Genomic DNA, 14,668 nt, shown 5'->3' with positions numbered 1-14,668 from the left:
TGGAATGAACCGATTTGGTTGGAACTCTGTTGAGGATATAGGCCGCAGTCAGCAAAGCATCTCCCCAATAAGAGATGGGTAGATTTTCCCTGTGCCATCATGGATCTCACCATGTCTAGCAAGGTTCTATTCCTCCTCTCAAGCAACCCCATTTTGTGTGGAGTCCCCTGGAATAGTAAGTTGTCTAGATATCCCTTTTCATCACATAACCCTTTGAACATACTCGGAGAGATACTCTCTACCTCTATCCGTTCTAACAGTTTTAATCATTTTATCTAACTGATTCTCAACTAAGCTCGTGAATTTCTTAAAACATTCCAGAGCTTTTGACTTATGAGAAATTAGATAAATGTGACCAAACCGTGTATAGTCATCTATGAATGTGATGAAATAAGACTGTCCTTTTCTAGTATGCACATTCATGGGTCCACTCACATCCGAATGGATAAGTCTAAAGGAAGAGAGGCTCTCAAAGCCTTTTTAAATGGTTTTCTAGTTGCTTTTCCCCGCTAGACATGACTCACAAAGTTGGCAAATCGGATAGTGAACCTTGGCCTAAGAGACCTTCTCTTGCCAACCTGTTCATCCTATTTAAGCCAATATGTCTTAGTCTAGCATGCCACAAATTAGAAACAATACACACAAGTGTCATGGCAAACAAAAGCACTACTAGAATTAAATGAATAATCAATTGTATCCAATACAATGAAACCATTCGAAGAAAACCATAACCATAAACCGTATCACCCGGATACATAACCAAAGAATTGTTTTCAAATACAACTCTAAAACCATGTCTCATAAAGCACTCTTGTTTCTGTTCCCACCTCTGTTACTTTGCCTAGACCACTGAGGTTGAGCTCTCTCCTTCTTACACCCGAAGCCTCGCACCCTTACTAGTGCTTGCTTCAACAGCAACTACTTCAGTGTGAGGGACATCGGCCAACATCCGATCCTCCTCTAGCTCAAGGTGCTTGGCAGCTTGATCAAATGTCTTGACCTCATCAACATGAGTCAAGAAGATCTTCATTTACTCCAAAGACTTAGGCAATGACCTGACGACGCAGAGACTTGCTCCTCATCAGTCTTCTGGCGCGCACATGCGCTCAACTCACTAATCATGTTAGACATGATGGTTATATGCTGCCTCATGGTGTGACCCTGGCGCATCTTATAACCGTCAAAGGTGAGTCCGAGCTGGCGGCCTCTTGCGGTGGAAGTCCCTTCATACTGGAACTTCACAGCCTCCCACAAAGACTTTGCAGTCCTATGCTTCTCATAATGAAGCATCAGGTCATCCCTCATGGAGCTTAAGATACTAATCCTAGCTACCCAGTCTTTCCTCTTCTAGGCATTGTAAAGCTCAAGGTTCCTACTATACTATGCAGTGGTACCTTCCTCAGGTGGGGACATGCTCTAGTTTATGGTTTCCAGCATGTTTTATTCTTCTCGGAGATACCGCACATTTTCGTGCCAAAGGTCATAATACCTCTCGATTCATTTTATCTCCTTTCGCGAAGTTAGAAACAATGCTCTTGGTAGCAGCCATTTATTCTAGAGACATTATATACAAGAATGAGTTCAATAAATCTAGCATAAAACACAACTCATGCAACAACAAATCACACTAGCATAGTCAACCTATGGGATAAGCACTTAAACCGAAAGAGATGCTAAAAAACATTCAATCAAATTCTCATGCAAACCCACATAGACTTATACACTAGTTTCATTCTATGCAAGAAACATGATTGATAGACCCATAATTAAAAACAACAGTTTTATTAAAATAAAACATGCAATCATGTTAAAGCTATGAGGTGGTTCACACAAAACACTTCTACCTCATTAGCTCCCACTAAGCCCCATTAGGCCCTCAATGCTCAAACATCACATAGATTGTCGAGCCATTGGTGTCCAGTAAGTTAAAAACACATTCTCGAATCGGATAGACCAATATCCAAAAAAAAGATCCATCTCCCAGACGGACTGCCGCTGCGCCGGACGGAATTCCGTCTATCTTTTATGCCCAGACGGATGACCGTCTGCCAAAAGGAAATTCCGTCTGCCAGATAGAAATTCCGTCGGGTCACTGTGATCGGTCCGACACTAGAGGGTCGTCCGTCTGGTCGACGGTCATGCGTCCGGTCCACAGGTGACCGGTAAAACGGCGTTTTTTTTTTTTTTTTCATGAACGAATTTTTTTTCAAAAAATGGTAAAACATGTTTTTTCACCCAAAAAATCATCCAAAAATACATGAAAAAAATCCAGCAATAATTATTAAACAAAGAATAATTTTCATGGATAATTAATTCATGCAAAAAATCACAAGGGAAAAAAACAAGGATCCTTCCATTCGGATCCGAACCCAAAACATAAGGGTTTCCAAAAACCCTATCAATCCTCCCATGGGTTTCGTATTAAACCCTGGATTCTCCGTAACCCTTGATCCTCCCATAGGAGTAGTCCACGCATGGCAATGAATCTCTGTGTACCTTGGTATCCTCTCTTGCTTGGTCTCTCATATGTCTCTACCGACGCTGAATTCTCTAGGAAAGTGGTGTCCTCATAACCTGTTTAACAATCTAAAAAAAAAAGAAGGAGTTTCCACAAGGGATAAGTTTCACAAACTTTATGAAATCAACAATATCACATAACACACATTCAACACATGTATTAACCGTGTGATACGGGAAAATTATAATGAAACCGAGTTCACCCTCGGTTCAACCCTTGACCCCTGTCGGGAACGACCCGAACATTTCAAGTTCGAATGAACCGGGTTTAAGGGTAGTGTGATAAGGAAGAAACCTTGCACGTCCATAAGACAAGCACGCGTCGGGGAAACTCAGAGTATCCAATCCACCCAGGGGCGGTTATTAGTGCTCGCGGAAGCAGACGATCGTGCAGGTTGGAGTAACTAAGGATCGTGTGATTAAGCGAAATCATCCATTACTCCACGATCAGGTCTAACCGTAAAGATCAGACGGCTATCAAGAGAAGGCTCGAACAAGTTCAACGGACGAGATTAGAAGGTAAAAACTATAAAAGTCCCAACCTACGTACAAAGAAGGTAACTGAAATGTATTCCCATTATTCGTATTCAAACCTTTGCTCTGCAATTAGCCAGAGCCTTTGTGATCATATCCTTAACTGACTTAGCCTTCGGAGGTGGCCTCTTGACCCTTAAGGTCGGGCCACATCTGATGATTGTTTTGCAGGTCATCTATCAATGATCTAAGGGATGAGCAGATTTGGGATGCATAATTTGGCGCCGTCTGTGGGAAACGCTTCAGAAAGTCATAGCTACAAGGTCAGCAACAACGGCTACGGCGGCTCAACGAGAACCTAGCATTTGTCTTCTAGATGGGAATAATCTAGATGATATCCCTAAAGGAAGTCATGCTCATGAAGTTCGTGAAAATGGAGGACTAGGCGGTAACGAACGCTTGAACCCCCCAAATCCTCTCCAACAACAATTGGACCAAATGTAGCTCCATTTTCTGGAGATGAACCAGATGCTTCGTACGTTGGTCAGGCAGTTGGTGGCTCTCCAGGAGGCTAGAAGGTGTGCAGGATAAGCAGAGGTGTTTATACCACCACCACGAGGGCATTCCCCACAAGAAGATAGACAACCAGCCGAAGGCCAAAATTATGGCCAGAACCTTTAGGGGGATTCGTGAGGGCGAAACAAAGAATTGTGAACTGGTGAACTACCCAGAAGGGATGATCGGCGCGAACGGCTGTAGACGAGCCGAACCCGAACAGTAACGAGATTGGGCAAAGGAGTACGCACTCACTCACCAACCTCCAGACGTTCGGGACGAGAAAGCATTCAGACCGGTGGTGGACTATCGGTGCACATCGATTGAGAGTTTGCTGATATCAATCAGAGGCTGGACAGCTTTCCTGAGGAAGGATGACCGATGACATTTATTCGGTCATCAGAAAGATTCCATTCGTTGAAGCTATAGCCAGATTTAAATTTCCTCACAATGGCCGAAGATCTTGTATCAACCAGTACTCTATGCACCTCTCGATGCTCGATCTCCACCTTGATCACTATGGCATGATCATGTGGTGTACAAACAGCTCTTTCGTTTTCATCATCGAAAGTAATGGAACTTTCACCATTCGGCCTCTTCCGTTTTTACGTCTCTCCAGTTCCAACGAACTTGGATTTGGCCTTCAACTTTCTGAGAGACTTTGGTTCGGGTCCTCCAAAGAACGACTCATATTGGATCCGAACAACTGGAGGAATTCGAGTCAGAATTAAAGAATTTCCTTCGGGAAAATAAAGATGTATTCGCATGGTCTGCTGAAGACATGCCAGGAATAGATCGAAAAGTGGTAGAACACAAGCTCTGGATAGGCCCGAAGGCAAAACATGTGGTCCAAAGGAGAAGGAACTTTTCAATGGAGACGCGCAAAGCTATCAGAGGTGAAGTTGAGAAGTTAAAGAATTCAGGGTTCATTGAGCCTATTGAATGCCCAACTTGGTTGGCCAATGTGGTAATGGTCAAGAAGGAAAATGGGAAATGGAGGATGTGTACTAATTACATAGACCTCAACAAATCCTGCCCGAAGGACTGCTATCCCTTACCCTGAATAGATCTATTAATAGATGCCACAACAGGATATGAAACTTTGAGCTTCATGGATGCTTATTCAGGGTATAAATAGATCCTCATGAATCAAGAAGATGAAAATTTCACGGCTTTCATGACCAACCGTGAAAGTTTTTACTACAAGGTTATGCCATTTGGTCTGAATAATGCGGGAGCTACTCATCAGAGAGCCATTTACAAGATATTTAAAGATCTGATCGGGAAAAACATGGAAGCTTATGTGGATGATTTGTTAGTAAAGAGCGTAACACGTTCGGTCAAAAAGGTAAATTTTGGGTATCATCATCGGTGATTGCGAAGAGTTCCGTAAGCCACCACTTGCGAAAGGTAAGAAGAATGAAGAACAAGAGGAACCACCAAAGCTAGATCTCTTTCACCCTCGGTGATTGCAAAGAGTTCTATAAGCTACCACTTGCCGAAGATAAGAAGAATGAAGAACGGGCGGAACAACGTATTCCGGACGCAATTCCATACCCTTCATCAAGCGATTGAGCCTCATCCTCGGGGACTGTGAAGAGTTCCGTAAGCTCCAGCCAACTAAAGGCAAGAAGAACGAAGAACGTGAGGAACGACGAACTCTAGGCTTCGTCCTTCTTGACCTTTTCAACCGAGGAGGAAGCCCAATCCTTAGCAAGGTTGACGTTCGGGACCAACTCTTCCTGAACCACTTCCATAGTGGGGACAGAGGAGGAGAATCATCCAGATAGAGCTATATGTCCGGATCGGAAACAGGCTGGTCTATCAAGTCTTCAGGCCAATTGGGAAAGGGGAGTTGCAGCTTTTCAAATACTTCTAGATGACAATGTTTATGGTGAGGAGCCGTGTCAAAATTCGGATCTCTTTTCAGAATCGACTTCCAAACCTCGTTCTGGCCATGTTGGTAATCCTGAATATTAAAGATATTCAACATATCATAAAAAGTCTTACTGTTCAAGTATTTGAAGATGCAAGCCCTCCGAGCTTCGACAGAACATGTTCTGGTTTAGAAGGAACTGCTTGATTCTAAAGTTCGGCGATCTTCGCTCTGGATTCCTTCAAGTCCCCGAAAGCCTCTTGATTTCCCGCTTTAAACCACAGATGCTCCCCTTAGCAACTTCCAGGGCCATGGAAAGGCGTTTGATCTCGGTATTCTTTACTCGAGCCTCTTCCCAGAGCTTGTTCCGAAGACGCTCAATCTTAGCATCCCTTGCTTTGGCTTCCCCCCGAAGCCTGGAAAGAGCAGAGTTCAATCTCCCGATCCGAAAGGCTGACTCCACTTGTTTGTGGAAATTATTAGTAGTACTCCTGCAACATCATAAGAGTTGTTTGGGAATTAGAGAGATTCCAGAAGGAAAGAAGAGATAAAAACTCAAAGGACTCATGTTTCTAATGAGTTCATGAAGGCTTCGTCGGGAATAGCATTGAAAGCTCTGCTCTCTACAGGCATCTGGGCAAAAGTACACCATTCTAGCCCCTTTTCAAAGTTGCCTATCACAAAGTTAGACCTTTTCAACGTCCAGGAAGGCCTATATACTTCATCGTCGAAACGAGGACGCTTTTTCCAGGAAATAACACCCTCGGCCTCCTGGTGAACCTCTCGATTCTTCTTCATCGGGATCAGAACTTGGGAGGGAGGGATGACGCCCTCCCCTTCGGACCGAACGATCTTTTTCTTGGCCAAAGCAATCTTCTTAGCCGCGTTAGCTCGAACGGCGTCAAGGTTATATTTTGGAGGCACTGCAAAAAAAGACAAACATTATTCAAAACACAGAATGCCATGATCCTAGGGCAGGAGGAAAATCAAAATGAAAATTTCGGTCTTCTCTTGGAAACACTCCCGAATGGTTCTTTGGCGTCCAAGGGATGAGATTCTAGCACCCAATAGTGATTTTTTCACTTACTACTAGGTAACCTAAAGTGCACGAGTGAATAATAGAGCCAACACCCTCAGGTAGAAAAGTGACAGAACCATTGCCTTGGAATCTCTCAAAAGGAAGAACAAGGGAAGAAATCAAAAAGCTATAACGAAGGAATAAAAGAAAAGAGGAAATTACTTCTGCAAGTCTTCAACCAAAAGAACTAAAACGAAGAGAGTTGCGAAGAAGAGCTTCGAGACTTCAAACACTGCTGAGTTCGCAAAAGAAGAAAACAAGGTTTGAAGAACAACAAATGGGTTTAAATAACCTCAAGAAATGAAGTATGGAAACACGATCCAAACAAATGGGTTTCAAGGGCCAAGGATGAATGATGGTTCAAATACCAATCATTCAATCCAAGATCAACGATTGGAGATCAACGAGTCTTCGAATTTGACAGAAGGAAATTAGAACTGTCATATACATCCACGTGGAAGCACAAGCGCCTGTTACGAAGACGCGCAACTCGAGAAGTGAACCGTCACCCAAAGCAATAAATGCGAGGGGACGTTTTATTTCTTTGGAGAATTAACCTGGAAATAAATGCGAAAGGACGTTTGAGTTTCTATAGAGGATTGAGCCAAACGCAATACTCGGAAAATCTAATGAAATAAAGGCAGACCGACAAGAATGGGGAAGCTCCAGGAAATTTCCAAAGATGGGGCTTTGGGTAACACTGAATGAGACCTCGACTAAAGCATCGGTTTTTAACCGAATGTGACTTCCAAAAAATGAAGCATCGGTTTGAAACTGAATAAGACTTCCAAAAACGGGGATTCAGGTAACACCAAAGGAGACCGTCGAATGAAGCATCAGTTTGAAACTGAATGAGACTTCCAAAAACGAGGCATTGGGTAACACCGAAAGACTTCCTAACCGAACGCCGATTTCGAACGAAAGTGGCCAAGACTCCAGAATGGAGCATAAGTCACACCCGACCGAGGCCCCAAAGAATAAGGTTTTCACATTCGGATATCTCCGAAAGGGAATCCCATGGATCTATCATGACTACAATTACAAAATTTCGAAGACAAGGAAGTTAGAAGGTCTTTTCATTACATCATGAAACGGCCATAGGAGGCCAACCCTTACAGAAAAAAAACAAAAAAACAAAACAAAACAAAAACTAAAAATAAAAACAAAAAAGCAAAAAAGAAGACATTCATCCTTGTGTGGGGTTCGTGAAAGGATTCACAGCTGGAGCTTGCTCTCGAGGGTTTTGATTTTCGCCGACCACTTCTTCTTCGGGAAGAGATGGAGAGTCACTAAGATATAGTTCAATGTCCGGGTCGGCTGGATAAGGATCATGATCATCCCGAGCCCACTCAGGAAGAGGCATTTGAAGTTTCTCGAATACTTCCAAGTGACAAACCGTCTGGAAAAGAGTAGTGTCAAAGGGAAGGGTCAGCTGAAAGAATGGCCTTCCATACGTCATTCTGCCCCTCTCTATAGGCTTGGGTATTGTAGGGGACCATCTAATCACCAAAAGGAACGTTGTTCAAGTATTTCCGAACGTAGGCTTTCCTAGTATCCTTGGGAACATGTTCGGGCTTGGAGGGAATGACCATTCTTTGAAGATCTTCTTTTTCTTTGGTCAAGACATCGACCCTGTTGCTATAATCAGCAGCTATTCCTTCGTGATTCTTCACTTCCCGATTCAGAAGCTCCAGTTGCTCTTCATAGTACTAGAGTCAGGAAAGGCTGCGCCCAACTCAGTTTAGAGCCTCTACATGTTGGTTAAAATTCTCCACTACGGTCCTGAGAAAGTAGATAATTATCAAAGAATTTCGAAGGATGCTATGACTCAAAAATCATTGACCCTGGAGAACTAGTTACCTGGTAGAAATGCGAACAAATGCGTCGTCATTAAGAGATTCGAAGGCTTGACGGTCGGCTAGCATCAAACAAAGTGAGCTCCACTCAAAAGCCTTCTCAAGTTCTTGAGTGACCCGATCCGACGTTTTCAAAGTCCATTGAGGAACGAAGATCTCCTCCAATACTTTATTCTTTCGCTGCTTTTTTAGGCAGCGTCGTCAGTTGGGTTGTGCCTTCTTTTGATTCGAACAAGAGGAGGGAGAACTTCTTCTTCCTCGATTGGTTTCTTTCCTTTTCCCGAGCCTTCACCTGTAGATCTCAATATTCTTATACCTTTGGTGGTAGGCTTTGGAGAGGGGGAGGGAGCTTTTTCGGCCTCCTGAATCCTCAGACGAGGCGACCTTTTTTCTGCAGCGCCGATCGCCTTGATCGCATTGGCCCGAACGGATCCGGATTGTATTTTGGAGGCACTGCGAAGAAAGCTAGAGTTAGAGAACTCGATGAAGCCATATTATGATCAAGAGGAGCACAAATTGAGAAGCTCACAAAGGGCCAACCCCCAATATTGAAGGATAGTTGTATATTCCATCTCCAAACCGTGAATCTCTTGGTACCACTCGATTGACTTGATCTTTTTGACAGCAGTTTGTTTAGCATAGGTCAATGGGAGAACATGGTTAGCTTCAGTATAAAATTCAAGCTGGTTCCAAGCGATCGGGAAATTAAGATCTAATTGGGGCGCTCGATAGAAAAGTATCGTTATGCCACCCTTTGTGGTTAGAAGGATAATTACCCTTGGCTAAGATACTACTCGACCTCTATTGGGATCCCGAGTAAAGGGGTTAAGTCCTCATCAGTCATCCATGGCTGGGGTTTAAGTCAACACCCTCTTACCACAACCATTGGCATGAGTATTGGCGCATGTTGGGGTTTCTTATCCAATGCAAGGTCATACAATAACATACTACACGAAGTCTAGATACTTCCCCTATGGCACCAACCAACTCGGTTCCGTATCCTTCTCTACCTAGGAATGAGAACCCGAATAGTGGTTTCCTTGGGGAAATTTCCCACCGTGAGGTCTAGCTGTATCGATCCTTCTATAAGCTGATGATCCAGCAAATCCATATAAATAGGTAGAGGATAGCAAATCCATATAAATAGGTAGAGGATGGCTTCATTAAGTCTTTTTCCATTTTCAACTTTTGGTAGGCCTCATATGATAAAAGATTTGCAGATGATCCTGTATCAACTAATACTCTATGTACCTCTTTCGACTTTGATCACGATCACGTCATCATGAGGCGTGCATACGCCTCTTTCATCTTCTTCATTGAATGTGATACTTTCATCCACATTCAATCTTTTTCTCTTTTGCGCCTCTCCCGAACTGACAAACTTGGATTTTGTCTTCAATTTTCTAAGGGATTGGGGCTCTGGGCCCCCGAAGATGGTAAGAATCAGGGATTGGCTATCATGATCATTCCTTATCTTATTCTTCCTAGTTTCGCCACTCATCCATCTTAACATCCTCATTTCTACTACACACACTAAGGTTATCTATATGATTCCTTTTATCAGCACAACATTTTGCACCATACATCATAACTGGCCGAATGACGGTCCTATATCTTTAAGCTTTATGGAATATGTTTATCACACAAGACCCTGGACGGATGCACCTCTCCACTTCAGCCACCCTATTTTGATTCTTTGTACCCATTTACTTAGGGACACGTTTAACATCATAAGATGAAGGGAGAGCATTATCCTCTACCCACGTGAAGAGGAGATCCAGACTCAATTGGCATCCAAATTCAAATTCTTTTAGGGTTTACTTTCTCTTTCTTTTCTTGACATGTAAACATAACCTTTGAGTCTAAGGAGATCAAGTGGAAAATGAAAGAAAAGTAAACGAGTTTTGATGGTTTTTGGATAGATTCTGGAAAGTGAATGCACAGTATTGTTAATTTTCCCCCCCTAGTTTAGTGTTTTACAACTGATTCGTAGTTCAATTATTTTCCCCCCAGCACTTTTTGCCTTGATATGGTTAATGCAAGAACAATTCTATAACAATATGATCTTGGCTCCATGGTTCGTTCTTGATCCAGCCCTTATTCCTAAGACCAAAACAAAGTGAAAGTGGGCCGCCTCTGAGGACGGGAAGCCACCTCCAACAACGATCGAGTTAGTCCAGGCCAGCAAAATGATAAACTCCATAGAGGAGTGGAGACCCCAAGAGATGATGAAGATCATCCTCTTGAAGGGTTAGAAAGCATCATCCTCTTGAAGGGTTAGAAAGCTAAAGAAAGTGTTGGCTGGAGTGTGTAGAGTTTACCCCGTTCATACTTGGTTAGGGATTATATAAGTGAGCTATACCTAAAAGGATAGCATGCTTCATAGCCCTTGGATTTTGATTTGATGAGATGGAAGGTGGAGATGGCCTCTTGAAGTGGCTTGCTTAACAAGCTAAGTTGTGTGACCAGCTAGAGACTTTATTGGAGAGTTGAGATGTTAACATCAAATTTGGCCTTGATGTGACAAATGCCCATAGTTGAGGGGACAAGAAGATGGATGCAATCTCCAAGACAAGCATGCTTGGGCCATGTGAAGAGCTTCCTTTGTCAACAAGAGCATTTAATGCCTCTTGGAACCTTCAATGCTAGGCTGAGTACTTTGTCAGTCCATTTAATGATGAGAAGTCATAAGAAGCTGGCAGAAGAAGCAAGTCCGAGAAGTGGCAAGTCCGGTTTCAGCACTTGGACCTAGCCCAATAATCTGGTGTAGTTCCTTGATTCGAACCAAAATCTTTGACCATAACAAATACAAAACCAAAGACTAGTTTGAAAAGTAAGTCTGAACTATGAAACTATGGTTTCCCAATTTCTGAAGAATGAGGTTTCTCTTTCTAAAATTAAGAATAGAAGCACATAGCACATTTGGATGCAGTGTATTAACGATCTTCTAGAAGTTGGTCGTATTTCAAGTAAGCAACCATCATCTGTTGTGTTGCATATGAGAGAGGAGACAGACGATATTCTTCCATTCAAAAGTGAAGATGATGGATAAAGTTTGAAGGTTGTTTCCTGTAGGGGGGGAGGGACAAGGTTGGTATTGGTGTGGTGGAATTGTGGTTGTGTGTTGCATAGTTGCGCATGAGAGAGGAGAGATAAAATATGAGTTTTTGTATGTGAAAACTTTGAAAGGCCATAACTTTGCGCTCGGTTGTCGGATTTGGGTGAATTTTTTTTTGATTTGGGGTAGCTCGTCGCAGGGAATGCGTTCCAAGCTGCCAAAGGCGGCTTGCACATCCCGATTTGTAAAAAAACCTCTTTTTCTGCCTCAAATCATACTATTTCACTTTTTAAGAAAGGGACTTCATTTAATAGTGACATAAGATGAACCTTTTGGAAAGATGAGATATGTCAAAGTAACCTGCAATCCACGTATTTTTCTAGGGAACGTTTGAGATTAGTAAATATAATTTTGAAAAAGACAGCGCTCTATCAATAATTAAATTGATTTTGTTATACATTATACAAACCAAGCGTGGTGTGTTGGCACAGCTTTTAACTTACAGTTACAATGTCTTTAGTTCAAACCCCACGTCAATTAACTTGCTTTCGTTTTTTCTGTAATAACGCTATTCAATTAAATGACTGGTGTTAATTAGACAAAAATTCTATAATGCTGTTGATGAGGTTTGAACACCGTTGTTGTCAAATGATATCATACAACTCTCACCGTTTTACCACAGCCTTGAAAACGTCGAGCATCTGTTGAAAAAGTATGTTGGTTCATTAGGCAGTTTTTTCTTTTGTCATTTGACGCTCAATTATTAAATTCAGATGTTCTCAAATCCATGGGGAACAATAAAATAATATCAGGAATCATGAATTGGTCATTTTCTTTTTGAGTAGATTACAATACATTTTCAGCTTGTACAGTTCATTACATTTTCACCTTGTACACTTGTTATATAATTCAAAACACAGAAGGGGTGAATGATTTGTATTCATATAAAAGATCGAACGCTGCTCGACTCAAAGTTATCTGCAATTTAAAGTGAGTTAACTCCTTCGCACAAGTAAGTGGCTCCTTCTATCTTTACCTGGTGAATTTTCTTTTAGAAATCTGTTGCGAACTTTGAAGGAATTAGGCGGAATAATTTTTTCGGATGAATTATCAGGCAATGGTATTAACTCGATTTCCGAAAAACAAAATCAATTCGGACCATCAAAGTTATTCTGACATTGTCAATCTTGGTTTTCTTGGAACTCGATTTTATGAGATATGAACTTCAGAATCTTTGGATTCGATTTTCTGAGAGCTGAACTTTATTCTGACCATAGTTTGTAGCATTACTGTTCTTCTGTGTTTTTTAATAATGCCTAGAGTACAGTGGCATGATTACAGTTTTTTTGTTTTAAACTATTGAGCTTTAAGTTTTAACAAAACATGAATCAATTTTGTCATCATGTGACGAAAAAAAAAAAAAAGGTAGTTACCGAGCGACTTGTGGTTCTTAGGTTAGGTTACTTACTTGGGGACTTGTGGAGCCCCGAGAGCATCATCATCAAGGACGATGGGGGAGGGAGGCCCGATGTGGGGCGGGCAGCCTCCGATGGCCTAGGGCGAATGGGAGGGGGGGGGGACGAATCGATGCGACACAGGGCTGAATCTCAATGGATCGTGGCAGCAAGGCCACTCTGCCACTTACAATACCCCGTCGCGTATTTAAGTCGTCTGCAAAGGATTCTACCCGTCGCCCGACAGGAATTATGCTTCAAGGCGGTCCCCGTAAACCCGTCCGTCACGGGGGCTTGGCCAACGACACGTGCCTTTGGGGGCCGGAGGGCCCCTACTGCGGGTCGGCAAACGGGCGACAGGCGCATGCGTCGCTTCTTTAGCTTGGATTACGACTTAGAGGCGTTCGGTCATAATCCGGCACACGGTAGCCCGCGTTGACCTTTTATCTAATAAATGCATCCCTTCCAGAAGTCGGGGTTTGGTGCACGTATTAGCTCTAGAATTACTACGGTTATCCGAGTAGCGGAGATACCATCAAACAAACTATAAGCGATTTAATGAGCCATTCGCAGTTTCACGGTCTGAATTAGTTCATACTTACACATGCATGGCTTAATCTTTGAGACAAGCATATGACTACCTGGCGGGATCAACCAGGTAGCATTCTTTATCGGCGCCGGCACCGCATGAAGAACACCACAACGAAGTTGGATGATGTTGGACAAGACGGGCGCGGCGATCTGTCTTTGGACGTGCGACGGATCGCAGTCGTAGGTTACAAGAGGACCGGTGTCCACTTGCCCACTGAATCTCCCGCATCCCGGAGGACACACGGCACAGGTGCACCAAGACCACCGCCCGAAGGGGCACGGTGGAACGGTGGCACGTGCGTCGTGTTCGAGGCCACCTCGCACCACCACTAGGGCGGGGCAAGAGACGGTATGAGAACGAAGGGGCAATGTCTTTCCGTTTGACTAGGTAAGCAACACGGGGAACCTTGTCACGCCGACGGGGAGGCGACATACGCCCATGTCATTAACCGCAATGGCATATGCGGACGGTGGTTCGATGCACAAGAAAAGAGCCCACCATCACACGATAGCCGACAACCACTCACACGCATCACGTACACGTACAGGGAACAACACCACACTACCCACCCATTGGGAAGGATTGGTAAAGTGTCGAACCCTATACGCCCCGCTTGGCATGGAAGTTCCTCTTCGATTTCACAGTACGACCAAACAACGGGGGGGGGGGTGGTATGGAAGAAAACATGTTTATGAAAACCGAGTTTTTGGGGGGAAAACATGCGACGGGACATGGCCAAGCACCCATAAGTTGTCGTCCCCGAGGAGTTCCCACTAGGGGCGCCGCCTGCGGTAGGGGGCCAAGAACGCGACCGGTTCAGCCCCCGCCTAGACCATTACTCGTCAGAGGCACGATCAACAAACGGGTGCGAGGCCGCATGACGATGCATATGCCTTTTAGAAAACAGAAGTTTTTTGCGTGTGGTGCTTCGGGGGGTCTGGTGGGGGAGCAGAGAAAATATTGCATTTCATTAGGTGTGTGTTCCCAAAGGCGCCCGCATACATGCAGCACGTGACAAGCTTGCTCGTCGACGTGTGCACCGCGACGCGGGCGCCCATGCAACCCATGCGCATGGCGATGCAGGCGCGCCTGCGACCATGCGCACTGCAATGTGAGCGCGCCCACATTGCCACCCAACCTTGATAAGGGACATGCAATCGAGCCAACATTACATGCATGGGACTTGGCAGCCAAACGCTCCAGGGCGT

The sequence above is a fragment of the Hakea prostrata genome, unplaced genomic scaffold (genome assembly GCF_041222555.1).
Source record: "Hakea prostrata isolate BN-2017 unplaced genomic scaffold, UWA_Hpros_2 contig_6, whole genome shotgun sequence".
Taxonomy (NCBI): Eukaryota; Viridiplantae; Streptophyta; class Magnoliopsida; order Proteales; family Proteaceae; genus Hakea; species Hakea prostrata.
The sequence above is the reverse complement of the archived record's forward strand: the minus strand, read 5'-3'. Positions refer to the sequence as shown.